General features: G+C 41.7%; 1 protein-coding gene across 7 annotated transcripts in view; it reads left to right on the top strand.

Moving 5' to 3' along the window:
* The window catches only part of SLC20A2 (solute carrier family 20 member 2), a 93,375-nt gene that overhangs the window by 6,284 nt on the left and 61,444 nt on the right, over positions 1–25,647 (top strand). For 2 of the 7 annotated variants that reach the window (XM_074353364.1, XM_074353369.1), the window contains exon 1: positions 23,899–24,732. The exons of the other annotated variants lie outside the window; for them this stretch is intronic. The gene's annotated coding sequence lies outside the window, so the exon portion shown is untranslated. Of the gene's footprint in view, positions 1–23,898; positions 24,733–25,647 lie in introns of those variants that run through there. 7 annotated transcript variants of the gene reach the window in all.

Raw genomic sequence — 25,647 nt, 5'->3', positions numbered from 1 at the left:
TAGTAGCTAGAGTAGGAGAAATGGGAGCAGTTCACTGGGGCGGCGGCCCCCAGAAATTGACCTTCCCTGGTGAATAACTGAAGCTGGAGGACGTTGAAGAGCTGCTGCTTCGCAGTGGTGTGCCGCTGCTTGTTCATAATCTTCGCCACTTCAGTTGCCTCTTTCTTTATCTTCCTCTCGGTCTCTGTGTGTGCATGTTTTTTTCCCCTGCAGTTTTTTGGACTGAAAATCTGATGACCATATTTTTTCAGCCTAAAAATAAGAGTTAGATGAATTATAGCTTCATGACTAGACTTTTGATACGGTAGCTCTGTTACCCTGGGTGGTTTTGTGGGTTGGAGAGTAGAATAATTTCCATCCTTGTTCAGAGTGGCCCTTTACTACTTTCATGTTCCTGTTTGGTGTTTTGTTTTCTTCTGCTGTCTCTAGATGGAAATGAAGGATGATGGCTATGTTCTGTTCTCAGTTACCTAGGAGACCAGAAAAACATGGGTCGTAGAGATTTATAGAAAATTTATAGCATCTTTCCATTATTGTTTAAACCTTGTGTGAAGCTTCCATCAAACTTCTTTTTAGCAATCTTGATGTAAATACTACTTTCTTACTCTGCTTTTTCTTTTTTAGGGAGGTAGTTAGAAGCAGGGATTTCTCCAAACGCATATAAACAGAGAGAAAGAGAGAAAGCTTTTGTGATTAACAAATGAAGCAGTTGGGCATCAAGGTCAGTGATGGGAATGCACACGTGGTCGGTGTGAATTAGTCTGTGAGTTAGAGCTAGGATTGCTAAGGGGCCTCAGCAAATTTTGTTGCTCTTCGCTCTTTCTTTTGCTACTAAGTCAGTTGACCTCATCAATCATTTTCTCCTCTGTAGTGTTCTTGACTCAAGTTTTTACCCTGTGGAGACAAAGAGAAACAAAAGAACAGACTTTAAATTTTAATTTAGTAAAGTGAAATTCCAGAAACCATTTGCTTTTAAAATATTCTCTTTTCAGCCCCATAGGCTTCTTTCACTTCATCCTTTCCTCGCCTTTCTACCCTGTTTATCACCTGTTTATCTCACTTCCACGTTTTTTTTCCTCATCGGTCCAGAATTTCTTGTTTGGAGTCTTTGCATTTTGCCTACTTCCTGCCTTGTCTGTGACTCAGCCTCCCATTGAAAATTCTATTCTCCTTACCCTCGGTTTCCTTGGGCGTGCCTCCTTCCTCACCCGTCTAGTTCATCTGTGTAATTCACTGATCTGTCATGAGTTTCACCCAGCGCCGATTCCTTCGCAGCTCTGAATCTGCGTTGTTTTCTCCCTGTACCTTTCAGTCTTGTTCGCGTGCTCCGTGAGCTCTTTTTCTATTTCCCCTGTCCCCGGGGGGCAGGTATTACTCGATGGATTTATTGTCAGTATTTGCAGAGAACACAGGTCCTTGCTGTGTATTTCCTGGGTAGCCAGGATAAATCAATTATTATTAACTTTTCTCAGAACATTGAGCTTCCTGTATTTTCTGCTTCTAAGAATTAGATTGGTGTTCTAGAAGGCTAATATTACTTTGAGGGAGTCAGGACAGAGATATGATGCTGTCATTTAAAACTCTTGATTCCCGAGTTCATGCCGTTTGAATCCACTGCCTTGTCTTAAAAAATTAAAGATGACATCCAAAGCAGGTTTGGGGGTGGGGGGGTGGTGTGGAGGATGGGGAGAGAAAGATAAATACTAGAAAAGGACCCATAGTCAATTTCTAGAACTGGGAAGAAAACTGAAAACACAAACTGCGTACTCAAAGATTTATTAGGTAAAAGGACCCCAGAAAGAATAAAAAGTATCAGTAATTCTGTCAACCAATCCCGATACTAGATCGTCTGTATTTTTATATTTTCCTTTAAATTCCAAGACTTTAACGGAAGAGAAACTTAATCTTATGAATATTTATTTTCTTTTGAGAGACTCGATGCCTCCTTAAATGTTAACTTGTATCATTTTGTGAATATGCTGTAACAGCCTCAAAATGTCACTAGGAACTGACCCCGTTAGTTTCTTGCGTAGAAAAGCATAGAAATTGTGTGGTTTTGCCCCTCTGGGCTCTGGAGTCAAATTGTAATGAAAAGGTAGCTTTCTGGCAAAATTTAATTTTATGCAGTTCATTCTTTACATTGTCATGTATTTTTTCTTCATCATTATATGTACTATGAATGTGGTGCCATCCTGTAATTTAGTTTTCTGTAATGTGGGCGAACTATTGGAGGTAGACAAATGTGAGTGCAAATGCATTTTTATTAAACGTGAAAAAGAAAAACCCTACACATCACATAATGCATTGTCTAAATACGATTTTTTTAATTCTTGTTTTTTTTTATTGAAGTGTAGTCAATTTACAATGTTAGTTTCCGGTGCACAGCAAAGTGATTCAGTTATACATACATATATATTTTTTTTCAGTTTCTTTTCCATTATAGCTAATTACAAAAAATTGAATATAGTTCCCCATACTGTACAGTAAGTCCTTGTTGTTTCTCTCTAAATACAATTTTTAAGACCAGCCCTACAAATGGAGGCTGGTCATATTGAATCTTCCTTCTGCCTGAGCCGGCCCTAATTGTGGTGGTTGTTGGGTGTCTTGAAACTAAAAGAGTGGCTCATGGTCTGGTAATGGTTCTGTCATATTCACCACCTGTGAGCAGCTAGTAAAATCAAAATCAGAGCCACCGTTCAACTACTAGCAAACATACGCAGATGTGCGAAGTACAGGACTGTGTCCTGGGGTTTCAGAGAGGAGCCGGGTATGGTCCGTCCTCTCTGAAAGCTCATGACTGAGTGGGGAGTGTTGATAAGTGAACACTTATGGGACAGTGGGGCAGGTGCAAAATGGACATGTAGCAGCTATTATTGGAACAGATTGATGGGGATAGCCAGAAGGTATCGGCCAGAAACCTCAAAAAGTCAGATATGATGTGTATGTAATGTGTGCGCGCGCGCTTGCGTGCTGACTGTGAAGTAACTGCTGGTCTCCCTTACTACCTGTGTAAACTGGGCAGGTTACTTTAAACACTCAGACTCAGTGTCTTCACCTTGAAATGGTGATAATTTTCTAGTCATGTTACCTGAATTAAATCAAGCTAACATATGAGGTGCCAGTATGGCTCCTTATTTGATTGTTTAAAATTCAGAGAACAAAACAACCAATAGAGACCATGGTAGACAAATGTGCTCTGTTTTTTTTTTTTTAAAGTGTAGTCAGTTACAGTGTGTCAGTTTCTGGTGCACAGTGTCATGTCCCAGTCATATGTACACATGTATTTGTTTTCATATTCTTTTTCATTAAAGGTTATTACAGGATGTTGAATATAGTTCCCTGTGCTATACAGAAGAAATTTGTTTTTTATCTATTTTTTTCTATCGTAGTTAACATTTGTAAATCACAAACTCCCAAATTTATCCCTTTCCACCCCCTTTCCCCTGGGAACCGTAAGACTGTTTATTATGTCTGAGTCTATTTCTGCTTTGTAGATGAGTTCATTAGTGTCCTCTTCTTCTTTCTTTTTTTAGATTCCACATATGAGTGATACCATGACAAATAATACTCTTATTCCATAGCTAATATTGTTGCCCAAAATACTTGGAATTCCCATTTTAAATTTGCTTTTATAGTTTTTAGGAAAACTTACCCTACTCAAAAACCATACAGTTAATCCCCCCCCCCCCTTTTTGAACCCAAAGTAGTTTAGCTTGATCCACTTGCCAGATGCAGTTCTCAGTGACAGTTATCTCTTCCCATAAATCATGTCCATTCTCAACATTTGCTACAATTAAGCATATTTGACAAAAATGTGCCGCAGGGTTTTCAAGGGTTTAACTGGGATGACATCATTGGGCCAGGTCTCCATCCAGAATGACAGCTTTCAGGAAAGCTGGAGTAAGGTTTATTGGATACAGACGCTTTGGAGCGTGTCATAAAATCAGTCTTTGTGTCATTGTAATCCCAATACTGGGGTTATATGCACCAGCCGGAATTTTGTTCCTAGATTGTATCAATGTTTTTGTTGTTTTAAAAGGTGTTTAAAGTAGCTTCCTGTCACAGAACCAAACTGAACAGTCTGCATTTTCTAATGTACTAGGAAAAATTGACACAGTGACTTAATACTGTTTTGCTTACGGTTGACTAGTTTCTTCCTAAATTAGCAAGTCTTTAAAATATGGGTCTAGTCCTAGACCGTATGATAAATCAGGCTGGGTAAACTTTTCTCTTGAAACAGATGATTTTTCTGATCTCCAACAACAAGGTTGTTTAGCCTTGTTGTAAAAGTCCAGTAATTCATAGCATGATTAGACTTGTGTGTTCTATTGTGATTTTTGTGTATTATAAGGGTTATATTTGGGATAATTAAAAAAAAAATCAGTATTGGGATACCAGCTCAGAATTTTGATTAAAATCAAAATATATGCCTCATCTAAAACATCACTAGTAAAGTTCATTATCTGTAATTAAGGGATTTGACTAAGTTTTGTATTTTATGGCTGGTGTTAATTTGTATAGACATTACATTCATAATAGGTAGGAAAACTGTATTTCCTTAGAAAGGGAGACTTGGTGCGTTAATATTCCAAAGCTTAGTTTCAGCCGGCTGTGGTCGGGAAAGTGGCTTTCACTCGTGTTCTCTGGAAGACTCCCAGCCGGAGTCCTGGGGGCTTGTTCACAGCACTTGGGATCCTGGAATGAATGTCTCGTGAGCAGAGGTGTTTGCAGGAATCCCTGCAGATGATGTGAAAAGAGCCGAGGTGCTGGCTTTGTCTTCTCTGCTCCCAGTTACGTTCTTTGAGAAACGAGCATTTTTCTGACAGCGTTTTATTTTTTCTTGGATGTTTATTGATTATTATCATTGGTAACAATGACAGTGACCATGGCGAAGTCTCAGTAGGGCCAGGCTCTTGACATTTGTTGAACACTTTGCTTCTCCCCTCAGGTAATTTTCTAATAAAATTTCATGTCATGAAACACATTGTGTGTAGTACGTGTTTAAAGTATGCAGTGTGTGTTTATGTTGATGAATGAAGGAGCTGATAAATGTTAGGGCGGTCTGCGCATCGTAGGTGTGTTGTCTTATCTCTTTCCCACCGTGGAAATGAGGAAGTGGAGGGAGGTTATTAACTGTCCAAGGTCACACAGATGGTAAATGGTGAAACCAGGGTTCTGCTCCAGGTCTGATTAAATCCCACACTTTCCATCACTATTCTGCACTGCCTTTTAAAATACTTCCCCTTGGAAAAGTAAAATGTAGCTGTATTATAACCACGTTATTTTGAACTTGGGTGTACTCTATTAATTCTGTGCTGGACACCTAATTTTTTCCAAAATAAAATAGCTGTGTTCTTTTTTTTTTTTTTTTTTTAGTTTATATATGTGTACTGATCATTGTTTCTAAGAACAGATTAGAGCTTTAGGCTTTTAAACTTACATAGTTATCAAAGGAATAAAGCCAACTACAAAATAAGAATCAACAGAATGTGTTAATCCAGTCATAAAAGGACAGCCAGATGTGCTTAGTACACATATTGAAGAAATCAGTCATCTAAGTTATAAATAATAAGTAGTTCATTTATGTCCAAATAACTATGTTCTTGATTTTAGAAGTAATGGGACTCAATGTTAAACTGACTGTACTTCAATTAAAAATATGTATATACAAAAAAAGACGGAAGTAATGGGACTCAATGTTAAAAGTAATTAATGCTTAGTGGAAAACAAAACCAAATAATAGAAAAAGTATAAAGGAGGTGGTGAAAATCACTGGTACTTCCACCACCCAGAGGTTAACATTTTAATGTATGGTTGGTCTTCCAGACTTTGGTGTATATGGTGTATAGATGTGTATGTATATGTGTATATGTATATTTTTAAAAGAAAAATAGACTCATAACATGCATACTGTTTTTAAACTTAAAAAAATTTTTTCAGGGGAGATAATTGCATTTATTTATTTATTATTGTTATTATTTTTTTAATGGAGGGACTGGGGATTGAACCCAGGACCTCACGCATGCTAGGCATGCACTCTACCACTGAGCTATCCCCTCCTCCCACAAGCATATTGTTTAATCACTCTCCTTTTATATATTATATATTGGCCATCATTCCACATCACTGGAAGTGTATTATCTTCATTTAAAATTTTCTTTGTCATTTTAAAAATAATAATCTTTCCATTTCGGAACAGTTTTGGACTTACAGAAAAATTGCAGAGGTAGTCCGGAGAGTTCCCAGTCTCCCCTACGGTTAACACCTTAACGTTAGTGGTATGTTCGTCCCAACCGGTGAACCAACATTGATGCACCGTTACTAACTGAAGTCCATACTTCTCTCAGGCTTCCTCAGTTTTTTGACCTCATCTTTTTCTTTTCCCGGATCCCGTCCAGGATCCCACACTTCAATCCCCGTGTCTCCTTGGGCTTTGACTGCCTCTGACAGTTTCTCAGACTTTTCTTGGTGTCTCATGACTTTGACAGTTTCGAGGAGCGCTCCGGTCAGATATTGTGGAGAGCCCCTCCACTGGGATTTGTCTGAAGGTTTTCTCATGGTTAAATGGGAGTTGTGTGTCTAGGACAGAGAGACCCCTGGGGCCAAGTGCGATTTTCATCACGTCATGTCCAGGGTACCTCCTGTCTGCGTGCCTTCTCTGTCCTGGTGTTGACCTTGACATCCTGACCGAGGGAGTGTCAGGTATCTCCACTGTGAAGTCACTCTCTGTCTCCCCTTTCCGTCTTGTGCTCTTGGGAAGAAGGCAGCCCCCCAGGTCAGGAGTTGGGGGTTCATTCTCCACCTCCTTGAGGGCAGGGCAGAGTATCACCTACATTATTTGGAATTCTCCTGCACAGGAGGTTGCTCTGTTCTCACCATTTATTTTTTAAATCCAATCCTTTATTTGTATCAATGTAGACAAATGGAGATTTATACTTTGGGTTATAATCTGATACAATACATCTTTATCTAATTGCTCCGGCTTTGGCCATCAAGAGACCGTTCAGTCGGCTCCTGTGTCTGTTTGCCATACCCTGCTATTGGGGGCGTAATATCTTCATTATTTTTCACGTGGCTGCTTGGTATTCCATTGTAAGAATACACCATAATATCTTTAATACCTTTTTGATGATAACTTAGGTACCAGGTTTGTCACCATCATAAGCAGTGCTGTGATGAGCCATCTTCAAAAACTATATTTAAGAAAATATTGTTTGTCCATTCAGGAAAAATTGCTGCTTTAAAGGGACAGCCCAGTTTACATTTGATGTGGTCTGCAACTCTTTCTCAAGGATATGCTGAGCAGATGTCTGAGGAGTGAGCATTTTCACCTGACTTAGGAAAACAGTGGCGTTTATCGCTGTAGTGGCCTCCTTTCTTTCTGATTTTTTTCATGTGATCAGAGCTGGCGGCAGAGGTAGGGAGTGTAGGGGGGCGGGGTCCTAGAAACTGCTTTGAGATCACACCTTGTCTTGAGACACCTGTGCGTCCTCAGTGTAAATTCAGTTACCGTAGAGAATTAACAAGATGAATTTAAACTCAATTTGGAAGAAGGAAACAGCATTCTCATAGAGTGAAAACTTCAGTACCGGAAGTGAGCTTAGAAGTCACGTTCCATCCCTGCAGGTTAGAAATAGGAAACTGCGGTCCTGTTGGCTGAGTTCATTTGCCTGGGGCTGTGCAGTAGCAGAAGCATTCAGGGATCTGGAAATTTGATAAGCATCGCAGAAGCCGTTGTCACATGGACATACTTTACATCCCATGCAAGGATCCACAGAACTCTCATGCTGGAAAATTTCAAACCTATTTGCATTGGCTTCATCCTAGAATTGCCTGTTTGGGGACATGCTGTTAAACAGTGACCAGAACTGGAGTAGGAGTGTGAAGACTGGCAGGCATCTCCCTTCTGCTTTTGCTGAACCCAGCAGAAGCCAATTTTAACTGCAGGATTGTATTTAGAACTATTTTACTGCAAATAAATATTCATCTTGCTGACCCCCCACCTTGCTCATTATGTGCAGATTCCAGTTGTAATTCTGCCCTAGTTCAGATTTTGCCCCCTGCCTTTGACAGGATTGCCAACTTTCCCGTTTCTTTCTCAAATGGGCTTTGTGGCAGGCCGTCAGCTTTGTTTTCCTCCCGTCTCAAGTGCCCTGCTTTGTGTTATTTCTGAGTTTTGGGGCACTTCTCCCCCATCTGTTTCCATTCAGCAAACGTCTTTAAAACGTGTTAGTTTTCTTCTCATTTTCTAAGTGAAAGTCTAGAGGTAAAAAAAATAAATAAATAGCCACCATTTCAAATAACACCTCTGGCTAAGTGCAGTCAGTTAACCGAGCCTAGCGTGTCTGTGGATCTTAAGTTCTTGGAAGACAGACCCTTCAGCACAGTATGCTGTGAATGTGGGTGTATCTGAGATTTTTGTCTGTAGCAATTCACTCCTCTGTTTATTTTAAGCTACTAATTAAACCCCTTCTTGATACAATAGTGACACTTTTTTCCCTTAAAAATCCTCTTTGCTTTGAGATGGTCTTTTCCTAACTTTGACATCATTGCTCCTTGCCGGCTGTGTGACCTTGATTGAATTTCTTATCTTCTCTTTCAGTTTCCTCATCTGAAAAGTGAGGCTGTCCAGTAGCAGCCCTCTCACTGGATTGAGTGTTGAGTTGAGTGAGATCAGCGATAGTGCCTGGTGCATAAATATTATTTCAGCGTCTTTCTCTCTCCAGCTATCTGGTCTACCTTTCCCGTTACTTGTTTATACATTCACTCAGATTCAGAAAAATGGTTGGTCGTAAATACGTGACCACCTTCCTGTTTTCCTCAAACATGTCTTAAAGTTTTTGCTCTGAAATGGCTACAGATTCACAGGAAGTTGTAAAGATACGGAGAGATCCCATGGGTCCCTCTCCTAGTTTCCCCCAAAGGTAACTAGTACCAGAAATAGACGCTGGCACAGTCCACACAGCTCGGTCAGACGTCTCCAGTGTCAGGCACACTCATGTGTCTGTAGATCTGTGCGGTTCCATCACGTGTGGTTAGTGTTACCACCACCACAGGTGGGATACAGACCTGACCCATCAGCCCAAGGCTTCTCCTTGCTGCCCCCTTTATGGCCCTCCCTCCACCCTCCAACCCGTGGGAACCACTCATCTGTTCTCCAGCTTTCTAATTTTGTCATTTTGCGAATATTATGTAAATGGACCCATGCAGTGGGTGACCTTTGAGATTGGCTTTTTAAACTCAGTCTCATACCCCTGAGATCCCTTCAGCTGATGTGTGTATCAATGGTTTGTTCCCTTTTAGTGCTGAGTACCGGTCAACGGTGTGGACGTATCACAGTTTAACCATTTCTCCATTGGAAGGACATTTGAGTGGTTTCCAGTTTGGGGGATTACAAGTAGAGCTGCTGTGAGCATTCGTGTGCAGGTGTTCTGTGTGGACCTGGGTTTTCATTTCCCTAGGATCAGTGCTTGGGAGTGCCATTCCTGCCTCAAAACCTTTTTGAAGGAGCTTTGTAAGAATCTTTGAAAATATATGCTCATACCATCCACACGTGTAGATATATATAAAAGGCAATTATTTCCTAATGGCAGTCATTATAAAATACATTGACCTTTGTTTTAAAATATCTTTCTGTATGATTTGTGGCATGAGTCCAAAGGATAGAATCCTGTCTTTTTGTGCTGTAAAATGATGTGTACTAAATAAATACTGCATTTTGTTAATGAATCCCCTTTTCATATTTCATTGACATTTTTCTCAAGTACGTTACTGTTCTCAGATACTAAATTTGAATGAGGGAGAGATTTCAAGTAACGGTTTTTCTTTTTATCCGTTTTCAGCAACGTACTTAGAAAGATTAGCACAAAAAAAATCCAGAAGTCCATTAATTGACGTTATAATGTCCAGCGACATTTCAAATAATCAGTAGAGTGTTGTTGGCACTCTGGCTTCCAACATAGTGTTTGGATGTTTCATAAAATCATAGTCTCCAAGGCTTTATAATAAATGAGAAATCATTATTAAGGTGAAGCTGCAAATACTCTTTGGACATGTGAATAGCTTCTAATTATGATAGCCACAGACTTAAGTAACTTTGTTTAAGTCTAGGTTAGGATGTCAGAAGTCCATATCAGGATAGTGTAAATTCTGGACGGTGGACAGGCATCAGCTGGTTGATCGGTTTTGGTTTTCCCAAATATATCTTCTAGCCTTAAAATAATGATTAAAGAAAAAAGCTCTTTGTGAAAAATTGGAGGATGGGAAGGAAATGGATGAAATGTAAAAAGCAGTGGACTTAATTAACTCTGTTCGAATGATCTAGGTAGCTTTTCAAACGAAGTAAGTACCAATGTCCAGGCTCCAGGCCAGTTAAACCAGAATCTTGGGAAGTGGCACCTGGGCCCTGATATTTTTTTAAAAAACGCTTCCCGGTAATTCTGATGTTTAGCCAAGGTTGAGAACCACCAAAGGGACAGGAACGGCATCTCTGCTCACACGTCTTCCCCTTAGAGTTGCCGCACGCATCCATCTTCTACGTGCTGGACGGATATGGATTCCACATCCTTTGCTTGTGTTTATGGCTCTGCTGAGATGCATATTTTCCTAAGGGGGGAAAAATTACACTTGTGAGTTGTGGCCACATTTAACCTACAGAACACAGCTTTAATATGGATAACAGAAGAGTGCAGGTGACGTGGAATCAGGGACCCAGAACGGCAAGAAACTCAGAATCATCGAGAAGTCAAAAAAAGGAAGTTAGATTTCATCCAAGACACAGTGGCTGGGAAACTTGGGGAAATCAGGTATTTAGAAAACCTGCGTGGAGTGCCGGGGTGAGAGATCTGAGTCTGTTTATAGATCCTGCCATTAGCTTTATTTTGTTTCTTTTCTTTTTTAAAATGTGTTGCTTTGCTAAAGCAGTATTTACTTGTAGCAGGTGAAAGTATGCAAGAGTGAACAAAGAAAACAAGAATTAATCCCCCTCCCGTGTTCACAGCGTGATGTGAATTCTTCCATGTCTTTTTCTGTATTCAGAAAAGTATGTTTAACAACATAAGGTTTGTGAGGTTTTTTGCTTTTTAAATAGGATCATACTATGTTATTCTGAGGCTGGCCTTAATATGTCATTGATACATCATTAATACGAACTTCCTTAATACGTCATAGATCTCTCTCCAGGGCAATAGATCAGATCTAACTCTTGTTTTTGAAAAAAATGAATAAAGTATTCAGTATACCATAATTTATTCAACCATCTCCCTGTGAATGGGTATTTAGATTTTTTTTTCCCCCACTACAAACGGTGGTGCAACACTTATCTTTGTGTTTATAACCTTGGGTGCTTGTGCTTCTGTGTCTGATGGGCTCTTACAGCCTGTGGTTTGGTTCTGGTCAGATTTCTTAGTTTCTGGATACTTTCTCTTGATAGATTAGTGAGTTAATGTCAGTTAATTTCCAGTTAATTTGCTCCTTTTGGGTATTAAGTTGGGCATTAGATAGGAGAATCAATTATTTTAGAAATGGATTGGATGAATTCTAGTGACCAGAGATGGCTTTCATAGGTCCTAGAATCCTTAGCAGGAGGCCAGTGGATGGGCTTTGTGAGGGTCCAGGAACAGTCTGATACTGATTGCAAGACTGTGTGCATTTTAATGCTTTCATCCAATTTCCAACAGGGCTGTTGCCCAAAGAAAGGCTAAAAATTGATAATATATCAGAGAGTAGTACTTAGCCTAAAGATTCTGTAGAGGGATCTTTGGAATCAAAAGGAACTGAGTTCATCACTGATGGCACGTTTGAATCGCAGTGTCCTTTCTGTAAAGATCTGGGTGGAAAGAAGCTAATCTAATTTTCCAGACAACATCAACCTGGGAGAGATGACTAACCCCACAGACAGCAGACTCCAGATTCAGGATAATCCAAACGGGCTGTCATGATGTTCCCACATCAGCAAGACGAAGTGTGCTAAGGGTGAAGCACCTGCGGGTGTTGAGGGATGTGCTGATGGAGGACCACCTCCCGCCCACCTGAGACGACAAGGAGCTAGGGGTTTATTTGACTGCAGGCTTCTGTGAGTCTCCCTGTGACACTGCTGCTGAAAATAGGAGTTGGACCACATTTGAGGGGAATATGTTTATGCCTGTGACCCACGTTTATGAGAGGCGTTAGCAGGGGAGGGAGACGAGGAGAGTGATGGGTTGAGAAAACGAAGTCACATGAAGAGTCACTGGGAAAGAAGCTGGGTTGTCGCAGTGGAAGGAGACCAGGTGGGTTGCGGACTGGGAGGACCAGAAGTGGCGTGGAGCGCTGGTTTGCATGGACGTACAAGTGCTCAGTGAACATTTGAATGGATGGAAATTACAAGGCAAAGGATTTTGACTTGACATAAGCTCTGGTGAGAGTTCTCCAGTGCTGGGCTGGGCGGCCCTGGAAAGTAAGGACTTTAATCGTAGTGGCAGGCGACCAGGACAGGGGCTGGAGGAGGAATTCCTGCTCTAAGTGAAAGGTCGCCCAGTAGGATTTCAGACCCCTTTTAATTGGAATGTCCTAATTTCCTCTCTCAGGAGACAGTTCTAGGATAATATTGTAGGCTCTTTTCAAGCACTTTCGTAGAAAGAATGCTTTTAACTCCAAGGCTGCGTGATTGCCAGTTACAGGTATTTCAAAGGTGCTGAAAAGTTGAAACATAACAGATTCTGATCTGAGACCGTGGCGCACAAGTTATGCCACTGTGAAACCTGAAGCAACTAGTCTAGACTTGCAGAGTGTGGTTTAAGACTATTTTTGTAACTTAAGAGAGGAGGAAAGCCACATTCTTTTCAAGCTACAAAAAGAGAGTAAAAAGGGAAATTTCACCATTTCCTGGCTCCGTTGTGGCCTCCGGAAGCATAGGACACTATCTCCATTAGACTAATTGTTCTGAATTCTGACTCAGATGATAATAACACCGCATGGAACTGTGTCATGCCTGGCATCTGCTTAGGCCTGCTCCCGAGTCTGCACGCCGCCCCGTAAAGTGTATCTCTCATGCTGCACGTGGTTGAGAGGCAGAGGTCTCATTATCCCTCAAATGACTGAAACTGTAGAAAAACCCTTTAGGTTATGGAAATGGGTAAATATTGGGAAAATTGTTTATATAAAGCTTAAAAAGAAAAAAAAAAAAACCCCGTACCTCCTACACCTTCTATCACCACGGCTCCGACTCAGCTCTTGAGTGCCTGTCTATTTTTTCCGATTAACAGATACTGTCGCCGATGTGCCTCGTACTGTCTCGAACACAGCCAATCTAAAGCTAATTTTTCTATCCCCACCCCCACCTCTTACTTCTCTCACCCTAAACCTACTTCTGCTCCATCTTCTCATCTCATCTAATTAACGAGGACTGCTCTCCAGAGGTGATACCAGAAGGGGTTAATGCCACGAGCTCTGAAATCTTCCTGTCTGGGATGAAATTCTTGTCCCTCCGCTTCACGCCGTGTGACCTTCGACAGGCTACTTAATGTCTCTAGATCTCCATTTCTTCAGGAATGAAATACAGGTGATAGCAACCTGTCTAACAGACTTGGGGAAATTCAATGAGATAAGTACATGTTAGAGTGACGTTAAGGGCTGAGTGCAGTTCTGGACACTTAGGTTAGCACACAAACCCGTGTTAGTTATTTACAACTCAGGCCAGAGGTGTCGGCGTCCCCCTGAATCCCTCTGCCTTCCCCTCACCTGGGCGTCCTCGGCGCTGTTGATCCACCTCAACAGTCTCTCCTCTCCTCAGTCACTGCTCACTGGTCAGGGCTTCTTAACTTGAATCCACTACTCAAAGAGGTTCGCAATCCCCTGACATTATAGGCACATTTTGTTTGCAAATACGTGCTTTTTTCCTGAGGAAAGTGCTGTTAGCCTTTATCTCTGATAAATACAGGCCAGTGGCCCATCAAAGGTTCCCCACTTCCGGCTTCGCCCCGTCTCCCGTCCGTAGTCAGTTACCTGTAATTGACCTTCCGCCTCTGGTCTCTGTGCCTCTGACCTGCTCGTCACACCGTTGCCCAGGTGGCCGTTTTAACACCCTTACCGCCCCGTCCTGCTCAGGCATGCTGTCTCTCTGTGGTCTGCAGTGACAGTTCTCAGCCCAGCCACGGACTAGAGTCTCATGGGAAGCCTTTTAAAAGACACTGACGCCCAGGCCCCACCCAGACCAGTTAATTGATGCTGACAAATACCAGACATCAATATTTTGTTTTAAAGCTTCCCAGGAGATTCTGATATATCACCAGAGTTGAGAGCCTCAGGGCTGCAGGACAGTGGACTAAGGAGTTGCCGTGGCACGTAAGGACCACAGCGATCGACTTTTTCAGCCTGATTGTCCCTCGTCCATGTCCTGTCACTCACACTCTGGGCACAGACTTTTTGCTATTCCCAGAACACGCTTTGTAGTTTCCTATCTCTGAGCTTTTGCCTGTGCTGATCGCTCTGCCTAAGATGCCTTTCAGCCTTTCTCTGCCTGGTCATTTCCATTGCAGACCCTTCCCAGAAGCCCTGAAGATAGTCACAACCCTTATTTATTTTTTTAATTTAAGTATAGTCAGTTACAATGTGTCCTTTTCTGGTGTACAGCATAATGTTTCAGTATACATACATATATTCGTTTTCATATTCTTTTCCATTATAGGTTACTACAAGATATTGAATAGAGTTCCCTGTGCTATAGAGAAGAAACTTGTTGTTTATTTTATATATACTAGTTAATGTTTACAAATCTCAGCTCCCGATTTATCCCTTCTCTCCCCCTTTCCACCCCTGGTAACCATAAGTTTGTTTACTATGTCTGTGAGTCTGTTTCTGTTTTTCTGTTTTGTAGGTAAGTTCATTAGTGTCTTCTTTTTTCTTTTAGCTTCCACATATGAGTGATATCATATGGTATTTTTCTTTCTCTTTCTGGCTTACTTCACTTAGAATGACAATCTCCAGGTCCATCCATGTTGCTGCAAATGGCATTATTTTATTCTTTTTAATGGCCGAGTAGTATTCCATTGTATAAATGTACTGCAACTTCTTTATCCAGCCATCTGTTGATGGACACTTAGGTGGTTTCCATGTCTTGGTTACTGTAAATAGTGCTGCTATGAACATTGGGGTGCATGTGTCTTTTCAAATTAGAGTTCCCTCCAGATACATGCCCAGGAGTGGGATTGCTGGATCAGAGGGTAAGAGTGTTTTAGTTTTTTGAGGAATCTCCATATCATTTTCCATAATGGCTGCACCAAACTACATTCCCACCAGCAGTGAAGGAGGGTTTGCATCCCTTACTTTGTACAAACTCCTACTTGGGGCCTTACACGGTATACTGTTTTTCCCTGCGTTTGTCTTCCACACCACACTGAACCCCTAGAAGGTAAGATCCTTCTTTATTTCATCTCTCTTGTGCTTGGCCCCAGATCAGGAAGCTCCCTGAGCGTCTAAAGAGTGAGTAATGGGGAGCGTCAGCAGCGGCTGCTCTGGGAACCAGGAGACTCCCAGGGTTGGGGAGCGAGTCGGTGCGGCTGTACCAGATGGGGTGAGGAAGGCTGGGCGGAAGTTTGCGTTTTCATACTTTTGTAAAAAGGAAAGATCAAAGCATATGAAGTTTCTCATCTGGGACCAGGAAAGTGGAGTCCAGCTTTGAAAATACCCCCAGACGTTGTTGAACATAATTGAACATAATAACATGAAGTCACGCCATATTTGTGTCCTGAGACGGCGCTGAGCTCTCCAAGCAAGAGGTGGAGAATCAGCCCTTGTGGTGATGGGATGGCAGCGGCTTTTTTCACCCAGTGGCTTGTCCTAACTTAGTTACTGATTTAAAGATACCCTTATATGGACAGTTCTCCAGACGTTATATGCTTCTAATTTTGTTCTCCCCTCTGGCCTTTGTGTTTTAGCTGCTCCCCGGTCCCTCTCTTGGCTATTTTTAATACTTTTTTTTTTTCTTCTTCAGCCTGTTTCAGAATTGTCCAGCACATTGTAAGGAACCATAACTGAAATGTGATTTATTCCTCCTGTTTCTTCAGTGCCCAGGATTAGTTAAATTTTGAAAGAGATGACTGTAGCAAATGATCTCAGAGAGGTTCGTTTGGATCTTATTTGGGGGATGTTTGAGGTTGTTTTATCTGAATTATTTTTCCTGAACACTGAGCCACCCCTACACTCTTAGGAGAAGAGATGGCTTATTTAACACTTAGACAAAGAACAGTAAGTACCAGTCTGGTGTCATGATTTGCATGTATATAGTTCTGATGTGCTGTGTGCGGACGACCAGAATACCCTGTCTATGCGGATGTTCATTATCCTGTAATCCAACATCATGTCTTAAAATCGGTGATAAGAACAAGATTTTTCTTATTCAAAATCAAAATGTTAGCTGGAATTTATTAATATGCTGCTCTTTTACCCTTCCATTGTCTTACTTAAAAAGAGGGTTTTTTAAAACTTTTGAAAGTTGAAGTATAGTCGATGTACAATATTTTATAAGCTACGGGTGGACAGTATAGTGATTCACAATTTTTCAAGGTTCTGCTCCGTTTATAGTTGTTATAAAATACTGGCCATATTCCTCACATGAAGCCTTAGAGAACTCTGGATTTACCAAGAACTCCTCCTTTCGATGGAGTTTACATGAAAGGATCTTAATTTGTAAAACTAAAAAGAAGAATTATTTTTAGTTATTTTTTTAAGAGCATTAAAAAAAAAAAACAAACCAGATCTGACTCAAAGGGCTGGGAAAGGCACCCCTCCTGGCATATGGAGAGACAGGAATCGAATGTCAAGAAAGAGCAGAAACCAAGTTTTACGATGCAAGCGTTAAGGTCTAAAATGGGTAGTTGTCCCGTTTCACGGTCCACAGTCCACCACAGACACCCCAGGACTGTTTGCCCACCCTTCTTTTGGTGAAGGAACTGGTCTCTGTGTTTCTGAGAATGCCTCTTGGATCATTACCATTACTAGGCTATTATAGTTCTAAGAGCCAAGTTGTTAATCCTTCTGGATTTTTGCTTATGGCTGCTACTTTGAAAAATGTGTAGTCACTGGAGTTCTTTTTTAAATGAAATACAGAGTGCTTGAGAGATACAGTCATGTAATGTACGTTTATCTCAAGAGACCAGGCTTCCTCCCCTGCACTGAACTTGCCCCCGACTGGATTCTTGCAGCCAAGTGAAATGAGAATCTTAGGACAATTTCAGCTCTTTTCATTGGAGGGTGATTTTGAACTGCTTACCGTAAAAGTGGCTATTTCTCAGTGTACCTGGTTGGGAACAGACTACATCCATTTACAACAAAACTAGTAAGAATTAGAAAGCAGATCCTTGATTTCCCCGCTCTTGGTAAATCGGTACTGAGTGTGGTGTTCTCCCACACACGTAGGCATCCTGTGAATGTTTGGGAGACTGGAGAATGGAATACAGGAGCCCTGAGAACTTATTTGAAATTATTCATAGTAAAACTGGCAGCTTTGGGCTGTTATTAAGAGAGTCCTTTCTGAGGGGGAGGTGACGAGGCTTCTTCATTGATTTCCGCTTGGAGGAGGTGCTGCGGATTGAACCTGGGACCTCCTGGGTGCTGAGCATGCGCTCTACCACTTGAGCTATACCCTTCCCCATTAAGAGGGTCTTTTCAACCTTACCCTGCAGTTTTCCTGTAAAAACCCAGAACCCCAAAGTAGGTTCTCTCCTATGTACAGCTGATTGCAGCAGGAATTCCCCTTCGTTGTTATTTTTTTTATTTTAAATTTTATTTTATTTTTTATTATTTTCTTTTATTTTTTCTTTTCTTTTCTTTTTTATGTTTTATGTTGTTTCTATTTGTATTTTTCAACTTTTGTAGTGGAGGGACTGGGGTGGGGATTGAACCCAGGACCTCTTGCATGTTAAGCATGTGCTCTACCACTGAGCCATTACCCCCGTTGTTGTTGTATATAGGTAAAATATAATATATATTTAAAACACATCCGAGCCAAGAACGGTTCTGAGTGCAGCACGTGCACTAACTCATTTATGTAGCAGTCTGTTAACCTGCAAAGCCAGTAGGAAGTGGCGTTGGAATTTGAATGAACCCATCAGTATGGCGCTAATAAAGACCACTCCTACAGCCCTCTTTCCTCAGAAAGTTTTAAGTGTCAAGTTAAAAAGTAGGATAGCCCTGCCCCTAAAAAGATGGTAGATGCTCTTGAAGTGGTCTTGATTGCTTGTGAAGCAGTGTGGGTTGAAATAACAGAAATTAATATTTAGTGCCAATGTACCAAAAGATTTCAGAAGTTAATAGCTCGTTGCTCGATTCTTAATAGTTTTCCTGTAATTGAATGGAGTAAATTGAGAAGTGGGCATTTATGATCAGCAGTTCAAGACAACTCATTAATTCAGATTCTGTTCACCAAGGCAGAATTGACAATAACGTTTGATTTGTGGCAGGTAGAATTTTCACTTTTGCATTGTCTATAAAAAAGGGACAAATAATAATAGTATAAGATTGCAGGAGAATTTTACTTATTTCAATATAGAATATTTTCAAGTACTTTCAAGCAGTATTTTTTAAAATATAATCTGTTAACTGTCTTTAGTATTTTATCTTAAAAATGGAAGAAATTCAGTTGAACATTTTGTTAGTAGATTCAAATAATAAAACTTTGCATTTAATAATATTTTCGGTTTCAATATGTAACTACTTGAAGCCTAATCAGACTGGAATTAATAAGATTTTGTTAACTCACCTTTTGAGTTGCGTAGCTTTAAATATCATGTTTTCCCCCCCAAATCTCAAAGGAGAGTGCATTTAAGGTTTCTTGTTTTAGATTAGCTTGAATACTAATGAATTACAGAGGTTCAGATTGTACTTAATAAGGCTACACTGCTTTTTCCAATGAAGGTGTGTTTATTCCCTAAGACAGAAGGACACGTTTGTTTGAACCTGGCAGCCATGCTGTGTCTGTCTGGCAGTTTCAAGCCCAGCCTCTTACATGCGGAACTGCTGCCCCAAGAGAAAGGAGAAGGACCAGTCTCTGATCATTTAACTGAATGGAGGCTCATGTTGGAGCCCGCGAAAACATGTCTGGCTGTTGTGCTCCAGCGCAATTGTCTGTGAACTTCAGACGAATGGTGAACTATAAAAAATATATTTAAATATATTTAGCACCTACATACAGGTTCTGTCCTGGTGATCTGTATCTGTATGTCGTATTCATACACATCTGTCTGTCTTACTGTGTACACGTGAACATGTGCGTTTATTTAACAGAAAGTTTATATATTAATCACCATTGTTCTACATGCTTTACAAATATAAACTCATTTAATCATCATAATAACCCTATGAAGTATGCATATTGTTTATGCCCAGTTTAAAGGTGATGAAACTGAGGCACTGAGAGAGTGATTGCCCAAGGTCAGCATCTAAGTGATGAGGCCAGAAGGAACCTGAGTTCCGCACTCTCATTGGATACTTCATAGCATAGACTTGGAGAAATTAAGGAGATTTTTCAGTGGTTGGAGAAATTAAGGAGTTTTTCAGTGGTCAGAACCACTATTGATTGGTGGAGCTGAAATCCATTCCCCAGACATACATCATAGCCTTTCTTTTTCTCTGTCTGTGCTCATTTTATTGGTTCTGTATAGGGTCCTTTCCACTCCTTTTGCTGTTGAAAGCTTATCAGCAGGCAGAGGCTCAACTCACGTGTCCCTTTCTCCAAGATACCTTTCCCAGCTAACCCAAGTGGAAGCTTCTTCTCAGATTTCTATTGGAATGGATTTTTACCCTTTGGACTGCTTCCTCATTACTCTTACATGATAGAAGGTTACATACACTGTCATGTCTCCATCAGTTTATAAGCCTGTTGAGGGCAGAAGTAGTCTTGGGCATCCTGCCATTCGTACAAATCTTGCAGGTGCTTGGGAGTTTCGTAACAGCAGGAGGCAACTGTTGAACAAATGTTTGTTAAATGGATGACTGTTAGGAATGCGTGGTGAGGGTACAATTTCCCCCATAGAATTCTAAGATACTTAAAAAAATCAGCTCTGTTCAAGTAAGTACACAAACCAGAGCAGTAATAATCCTGCCTTTACTGATACGAATTGTTATAAATTATGTAGAATTAGCTCTTTATCAAAGTCTTAAAAAATAGTCTTGAAGAATTTACTACTATGTATGTATATATTTTTTCGCTTACAAAAAATACTGAAGGAAAAATGATTTATCCTTTTGAGTCAGCTTTCCCTGTTCGTGTGTGTGTAAATTGGGACTCTTCATTCATTTCTGAAGTATTAAGACAGACTGAACAGCTGTGAATGGTGTACAGAGGGAATCCCTCTGAAGGCCAGAAGGGAGAAGTCATTTTTTTTAGCCTGTAGAGTTGTAGCATTGAAGGCCACATATATTTGTTTCAGATTATAGAATAGAATAAAAGAGCACTTAGCATTTTAGCAGTTTTATAATCAGACTGTATCAGTTTCATTTCAGCTTGCTTGTTCATGTGACAGCATAAAAGGTAGTCATCAGAATTGTGAATTTTTTATAGCTTTGTGAATCTTTGAGACTAAGATGTAAGATAGATGTAGATTAGTCTTACAAGATTTCATTTGGAGGCAAAGGGATGGAATGTTACAGACCTTCTGAAGATTGTATATCTGCAAGCTGTTGCTGCGTAACAAACCATCTATTTCTAGCCCCTTAGAAAAACAAACATTATGGCTCACGATTCCGTAGGTCACCCAGGTGGCTCTTCTGGTTGGAGCTAGCCCGGCTGGTCTGTGCAGTTAGCTGGCAGCTTGGCTGGGGCCACATGGCCTGAGTTGCCCCGTTCCCCACCCCTCCAGCCCCCCCAGTAGGCAGTCATCATGCTGGCTGGGGCAGGGCTTCAGCAGCAGATGAATGTGAAGGTGAGCAGCCTTGCTCCACGTTGGTCTCTCAGTCTGAGGGTAACCAGGGCGCACCATGCCGTGGTCTCAGGGTCCGAAGCCCAGCAGGGGAGGGTCTGCACTTGCTGGTCTCTGGGCTGTGTTTGCTGCTGTCCTGCTACCTCAGGGTGTGGATACCAGGAGGTGGGAGCAAATAGGGGGTTATTCTTGCACCATCTACCAGATACAGGATTTGTAGCTACAGTCAGTCAGTGTCCCCAAGTTCTGATCCAGCCTTAGACTCGCAACGTGCACTATTATTATTATAAAGAGGAGCTGAGCAGGCTGTCCAAGCTACAAGGTTTTCAGAGGGACAGTTTACAGACCCTGGGTTTCCCTGAAATACTTCACAATCGTTTGAAGGCCCTTTCAATGTGTTGTTTCCTTGAAGCTTTGAACTGTAAAAGTAGGGAGCCTTTAATCCTCACTCAGGGATACCCCACACTGATGTGCAGCAAGGACCGCACGGGTGGCAGGAGGGGCGTGGCCAGAATGGAGCAGCCGTCCCCGCCCCGGGAGTCCTTACACCACCCCTTGATGTGGGCATCGCCAGCCCTGTTTTATGGGCGAGGAAGCCAACTCACAGGTCAGCTGAGCTGCCCGAGGTCACCTGGCTGGTCGCTGGGGGCTGCCTTTTGACCCCAGGTCTTTCTGACTCTGCAGCTACACCCTGGAGAAGAGTTTCTCCCCTAGCGGGCAGGTGATGTCTTTGTCAGCACAGATCCTTTGCTTAGAACTTGGTCATCCTCTGGAACACTGGGAACCATGAGGAAACGTGATTCCCCCCCCCCTTTCTACTCTTTCCTGACCCTGCACCTTCACTGCTTAGAGCAAATAACCAGGTTTGAGTTGAAACTGATAAATAGCTCAGGATGGAAACTTTACTGCTGGTTCAGAAGCATGTATTTGCCAGGGGTGGGGGCCTGTCCCTCCCGCTCAGACGCGAGCTCCTTGAACACAGAGACCTCATCTTTCCTCTCTGTGCCCCCAGCACCTAGTCCCGGGTACTGGGGACATTCCAGTACTTGCTCCAGTACTCAGGAGTCTATAACTGGAGTCCAGGCCCAGGGAGAAGCTCTTTTCTTCACCCCCCTTTTGGTCGATTCGTTCTCCTTTTCGACCTTTCTTTCCCTTTCCTAAGCCGGTTTCGTCTTCTCTCTGAGTTCCTTAACTTGCCGTGTCTCCCATCATCCCCTTGGCCATGTTTATAGTCAGGGCATGTTGAAATGATAGTACCTTGGATCTATTGAGTTCAATAAAAATATTGTTATAATTGATTTCCCCTGTCTCTTTTCAGTTTTTTGATGTGACCAGAGAACTTTAAATTACACAGGTAGCTGCTCCAGAGGGTTGCTGTCCAGGTTCGTTCATTAATGCAAGTTCATGAAATCAGTTGTCTGTGTTTTAATCTCCTGGATCTGCTGGACTGAAGAAGAGCCCACAGGTCACCGCCCTCCACTGGCACAGCTCTGCCTCCCCCATCACCGGCTGTTCATGAGGACGAATGGGAAGGAGTGACCTTGCTTTTAAACGATGCCCAAGGATGTTTTTTTCCCCTCTACTGTCATAGGTGCGCCTGGAACAAATGTGCAGTTGACTCTTCAATTCTTTTCACAAAGGAAAAGGAAGCAGCAGAGTGACTAACTTACATTGGAGGATACACTGTTTTCTTTGGAAAGTTTTGGTTCTTGCGTTTTGGAACAGGTGTGGCCACTGTTAAAAGTGGAGTCGCACTCAGCCTGTTTGACATGTGAGGAATTGGAAACCTGCTCAGCATCGCCCGCCTTCAGTAGACAGGGGGAGGGGTCATTGTCCTTTGTTTCCTTCTGAGGCTTAAATATTTACGGCGTATTTGCTCTTTCTTTCTGGTTTAGGGAAGAAATAACGTTTTGGCTTAGAAACTCTTTGAGCTGTGATATATCAGGATAAAGATAGTTGTGTCAAAAACAGCCTCCTGATGTCTTTTTGGTGTTAAGAATTCTAGAGCCAGTTTGCCCTGGATTCTCCGAGAATTAATCATGTTAATCAGAGGTCAGCCGTCGTTGGTAAGTGCCAACAGAGTGGGGGTCCTGCCTCCAGTGACTCTGGCTGGGGTGGTGGCCAGAGCACGCTGGCCGCCGTCTCGTGGGGGTGGACCAAGTCCTGGCTCCATCCAGCTGCCTCAAGTGCTGGGGGTGGCACGCCAGACCGGAGCCAGCAGTTTCCGTAAACAACCGGGAGCAGGGTGGGGGGCATGCTGGTGGTTACCAGCTCACAGCAGGGAAAATCAACCCATTCGCCACGTTGCGTGGCATACCACAGGTGGACAGGGCTTTGAAAGGACACGGTCAGGTCCTGTGGCTCCGTGTGGCAGGATGCCTGCCTGTACTGGAGAGTCGGGGAGGGGGATGGCCCCAGAGCTCAGACCTGGGGTTTGGGAGTTGAGTCAAAGAAAGCTCTGGAGATCGAAACTGACATATGACATTTTAAACTGAGGAAAACAAACAGCTCTGAAAAGATCTGTCGGATTATAGCTAAATAGTTAATACGGAAGACATGTCATAGAGCGGTTAGGAGGAGGGCGCAATAATCCCTTGTTGATGCAGAGGGAAGCCTCGAATGTCCCTGTGTACCCATCTGTTTAAAAAGCAAAGTGGGACAATGACATCTCCCAGAAATGTTTGGAGATTTAATTAATGTTCTTAGCATGCTTTGCTATGTTTCATAAAGTGTCCAGTAAGAGCAAAATATGTCATCAGAACTTAAATATCTATAACAAACTAGTCTGAACCACCGTGAATGGATATTAAGCAGTTCTGTGTCTTTGACTCAAGTTGTACTTACCAAGACAGTTTATATTTTTTCAAAGAAAGTTCTATGTTACTTCAGATTTTCCTTTGAATATCAGCTGTATACTTGGAGTCTTTAACTGTCCAGTTGAGCCTCAACACGCTTTATGGATGGTCTGTCACCTGCAGAGGACAGTTTACCAGTTCCGGCCAGCCAGGCAGTGAAATGCACTCCAAAATGCTCCTTACCTAGGACGGTGCCTCTTCCGAATATTTGAGATGTTTATTGCCGGTTGTAATTTATTAGTGAACCTGTATGCTCATAACAACTCCTTGGGAGGTGCAGAAGACAAAGCCAGAAAACAAGTAAATGAAATTAGTTCATCATGTGTCCAGAGGGAAAAAAAAAAAAACCCTTTCATTTAAGGCTATTCATTGACGGGCTTACTGGTGTGTGTGTTTGATGCCTGTTTAATTTCACATCGTACCACATCTGATCGTGCTGTTTAAATAATCCCACAGAACATCCTTTAAGTTGGTTTTCCCTCCTGAAGAGCACACAGCACTGCCACCTTGTTGCCAAAGTCCTGTCTGCTCTGAAAGTGCTCGAAAAACCAAGTGAACGCCTGTGGTGAAAAAGAGCTTACTCTTTCTCTTTGTCAGTACTTGCGAAAACAACTTAAAAGAAGATAGTATTATTGGCCTCAATTCAATAATTAGCATAATCATGATGCTATGTATTGTTCCCCAGAGCACGCCCCTTGGCCAGATCGCCCATTAAGAGGACACCGATGTTGTCCTAGTGAATAAATCCCCCGCACACATGATGCAGATCAGCGAGTTCCTGCCTGCTGCGCCGGTGCAGTTAATTTTAGCCGGGGTTTGTTCTAGGAGTTGTAAAACTGTTTACCCAAGTAGAAGTTAGTAAGCTGAAATGTGCCTTTGCGGCCCGACGTGAGAGGAGGTCTATTTTAGACTTCAGATTGTGCTGGTGATCGGGAAAGCAGCCTTCTGAGAAGTTGCAGCTCTGCTTTCCTTTGAAAGGGCTTGTAAGTACTGGGTGAACTTTTAAGATTTCTCTTTGCTCTCTTCTCCTTAAATCTGCCTAATGTTGCTAACGGAGTCCTTGTTTTATCTCTTGGGAAAACTGGAAACTCCGGGGTGACTGCTTTAGAGAGCGCTAAGAATGGTGGCAAAAGGTTTTTCTCTAAGTGGACCCTTCTGCAGGAAACCTGTCTCACTCAGTTTTCCCAAGAAGAAAGTATTTGGTTCTTACTGTTTTTATCTTCGCAAAAGCAGTCTGTGGATGATTACTTTATTTTATTTGTAAAAATATTTGATTAATGGGATGGTTGTGTCATTGAACTTTATTTTCTATGGTAACCTAACTCCTACAGAGAAAAAAAAATGTTAAAAGTGGATTCCTGTTACATCATACTTACTTGTGAGCTACAAGTTTATGGGCAGAAATAAAGGCAATGTCAAATATAATTTTGTAAAATGTGTATATAGTTGGACAGTTTTTTGGGTTTTATTTTTAAGGAGGATTTTTGTGTTTAAAAGTAGACCTGTGCACTCCTAAAGAGAAGTCCTGAAAAAATAAAACACATTTAGAAGGACTCCTTTGGAAAGCAATTGAAAGCATCGTCTGGAAAATTTAGTTCTCAGAATTTAACTGAAGTCATGAAATCCCCGAATCTTAACTGCTCTTAATTTAACAAGATGTTGCCCACTGACATTTGCACTGAAGAAAACGATAAAGATTTTAGTATAGAATATTTTTAATTAAGTCTGAATCACCTTGCTCAGTTTGAAGTGTGTTTTAATTCAGAGTACCCTGACTTCATGCCAAACAAGTTGCTTAGAACACAGAATCAGGCATTTCTTTATCAATTATCACATAAAGTCCCCCCTCTGGGAATGTGGATTTTAATGAAACAGTTCTGATGGGCCGGGTGGTAACT

This window comes from Camelus bactrianus, chromosome 26 (genome assembly GCF_048773025.1).
Source record: "Camelus bactrianus isolate YW-2024 breed Bactrian camel chromosome 26, ASM4877302v1, whole genome shotgun sequence".
Classification (NCBI taxonomy): domain Eukaryota; kingdom Metazoa; phylum Chordata; class Mammalia; order Artiodactyla; family Camelidae; genus Camelus; species Camelus bactrianus.
This window is presented reverse-complemented; position numbering and strand designations above follow the sequence as displayed.